Source organism: Ursus maritimus, unplaced genomic scaffold (assembly GCF_017311325.1).
Source record: "Ursus maritimus isolate PB19 unplaced genomic scaffold, ASM1731132v1 scaffold_23, whole genome shotgun sequence".
Classification (NCBI taxonomy): Eukaryota; Metazoa; Chordata; class Mammalia; order Carnivora; family Ursidae; genus Ursus; species Ursus maritimus.
This window is the reverse complement of record NW_024424786.1, coordinates 39,366,250-39,369,438: the sequence shown is the minus strand read 5'-3', so window position 1 is coordinate 39,369,438 and position 3,189 is coordinate 39,366,250.

The window sequence follows — 3,189 nt, the reverse complement described above, 5'->3', positions numbered from 1 at the left end:
TTGGGCAGGGAGCTGAGCACCAGCTTCCCACCACCCTGCTCGCCAGGCCCAGCCCCCTCCCCATCCTCCTCTTCCTTGTGGCCTGGGAGGCAGCGGGTGGGAGCTGGGCCAGGGGCCAGGGCCACGGGGGGCTCGGTCTCGGTCTCCGAGGAACCCTTTGGGCTGTCAGGGCTGGCTGGCTCTGCCTTGATGTAGAGAGGCTCAATGCCCACCACCTGGCTGGACATGGCGCTGGTCACCTGCAGGGAGAGACCTGTCGGGTCACAAGGAGACACTGGGATGGGGGATGGAGACACAGTGCCACCCTGGTTGCCCAACCCCGGGCCTAGGGCCAGGCTTCCAGGCTCACCGAGGGGGAGGGAAGGGGGGCAGAGTCCAAAGAAGGGCTGCCCAATGAAGAGGCCCCCCCCAGCTGTTGCCATGGGAACAGAGTCTCCAAAGCCTCCAGGGCCAGTAACTGACAGCAAGGTCTCCCACTTGGGAACCTAGGGGAGGCCTGGAAACTCCCTACTCCCACCCCGGCCAGGGAACAGGGTAACCTTAGTCCCCAGGTGACCTTCAACCCCATCTGGAACCCCAGCCAGTAGTGAGATACCTCTCAATTTTCTCCAGATGTTGGGGACCTTGATGATTTCCCCCTCACCTGGGTATCCTCCATTCAAAAGCATGAACCAGGCACACAAGGGCAGGTGGTGGGTTCACACACTCCCACTCACCTGGGTCCACATCTGTCCTCACTGCTCACACATGCTCACTCTCTGCTGGGCGCTTCCATGCTCTCACACATGGCCTTCCCGAAGCCCCAACTCTCACTCACACACTCCTCCCGAAGTGCACAACCCATAAACAAAGTCACACTCCAAGCTCACAATCACACACACTCGCTCACAATCACACAGACTCACTCCCAAACACATGCACTCACCATGCCCCCACACAGACCCACACGCACAGACCCTTGTGGAAACACACTCAGAGCCTTTCACACCTGACACACCGCCCCTCCTGCCCCTGCATGCCAATCCCAGGCCCACCCGAGGACGCGGCTCCACCTCCTTACACCCCACCCCACCCCCCCAACCCCCGCCAGCACAATCACTCTTACACTCCAGCTGCCGCAGAATCCTCCACCTCAGGGGCGCCCCGCCCCCCCCAACCTGCGCACACCTACGGAAAGTTGCCTAAAGTTGCTTCGCCTCCCCTCCCCCTCCGCCCGCGGGGGACCTCTATCAGGTTATCAGGAAGTAAATGGGGAGCGCCAAGGAGGAGGAAGTTCTCCCCTGCCGGTGCGATGACCTTTGACCCAGAGAGGAGGGTGGCCCAAGGCCCCTTCGAGCGCCCCCACGTGGTCTTCAAAGCCCCCTCTCCGACAGGGAACCCTCCCTATCTTCCACCCAGGCCCGCCCCTGGGACTTCGACTTGCTCCAGGTGCCGGATTGAACCCTGCCCTGGGACTGGATTCGAGGCCCAAGCCTGACCCTGGCCAGGACCTGCAGCCCGAGCCAGAACTGGCCCCTGTCCCAGGCCGACGCATTAAGACCTCAACACGGGATCCCGCCCGGACCCTAACCCCGTCTGGCCCTGGACCCGGTCCCAACCGTGACCCGGGGCCGGAGCCCGCCCTCCCCCCGCCCGCCTCCCAGCCGCGCTCGCACATGGCCCCCGCGCCCCGCCCGTCCACCCCCCCAGCGGCGCTCCCCTCCGCCCCCGGACCTGGGGCTCCGGCAGGGCGGGCGGGCAGGCATGGGGGCCGAGCGGCCCGGAGCGCCGGGGTGAGCCTGGGGCCGCGAACGGCCCCTCCTCCGCCGCCTCCTCGGGCCGCACCGCCCCGCCGCGCCGCGTCCCCTCACTCGGCGGCGCCGCCGGCGGCTTGTAGGACACAAAAGGACATCGCGGCCGCTTCCTACTCTGCTTCCTCCAGCTGACAGCGGGGGTGGGGCCGGCCGTGCGCATGCAAAGCAGGGGGCGGGTCTCGGCGCCCTATGCTAATCAGACAAGCGGGGCGGGCAGCGCCTGCGTGCCCGGACCAGTCGGGGCGGAGCCGGCGAAGCCAGAGGCAGGTCCTTCATGAAGGTCCCGCCCATCGCCGCCGAGCTGGAGCGGCGCACTAGCGAAGGCGGTGGCCGAGGGGGCGGGGCCAGAGGAGACTTGGTGAGGCTCCGGGAGGGGGTTGGAACCAGGAGCGCTCTTACGTAACGAAGGAGGCGGGGCGCGCTGTGCGCGAGAGAAGTGGGCGAGGTGGCTCCGTGGCCGCAGTTGCGGGGCAAGGGAGAAGACTTACATATGTAAATAAGAGGGCGGGGCAAGCGGAGAGGTTAGTGTAACTGCATATGCATGAGGGGCGGGGCCTAGCATGCCTAAACTTGAGCGGAGGCACTACCCCTTTACCTTCTCCTGCTTCCCCCAAGATTACACCATCGGGGCACTTGGACCGCAGATCCAGTATCCCCACACAGCTGCTGGACCCCGGGTGGGAGAAGCAGGCATAAAACATGCAAGAAGTCCTGGATTTCGAATCCCTGGAAGGCGGAGCCAATAGGGCCTGGACCGAGAACGCTCAAGGTCACAGCGGTGACCGAGTGAAGGTCACGGGGAAAGGCGGGGCCACGTGCGTCCGCCTCACGCGGGCAGCCACGCACTGACTCACCGACCGTGCACAGAGTCTTTTATTTCTCTAGGATTCAAATTCCGCGTGGACAGGGTCGGGCTTGGGTCTGGGGACGGGACAGGGGTCGGGGGCTGGAGTCCGGCTGTCTGTCTCTCGAGCCCGAGCCCGAGGCGGTGCTCTCAGTGCCCCAAGATGTTCAGCCTCTTGCTCCGGCGCCTCTTGAGCCCCTCGATGCATCCATGCAGCTGCTTGGTCAGGAAGTGGTCCCGGCCAATACCTGACCGGTAGCCTAGAGGGCAGAGCTCAGCTCAGGGCAGTGAGCAGGGGCATGGCCTCCCCAGCAGCGGTACTGCACGTGAGATCGGAGGAACCGCGGGTGATTTGGGGGTAGCAGGAGCGCGTGGCACTCGGGTCTGTGTTAGTCTGGGAAACTTCGGATCTCCAAGGTGCTGGGCCTTGACAGTTTTGTTTTTTTAAAGGTCAAGTCATACACCTGTACTGCAAACAGATGGGGGGTGTGGAGCAGGATGAGAGTGCTGAGGTGGAGCATGGGTGAGGGCAAAGTTAGAGTGTTGCAGGCC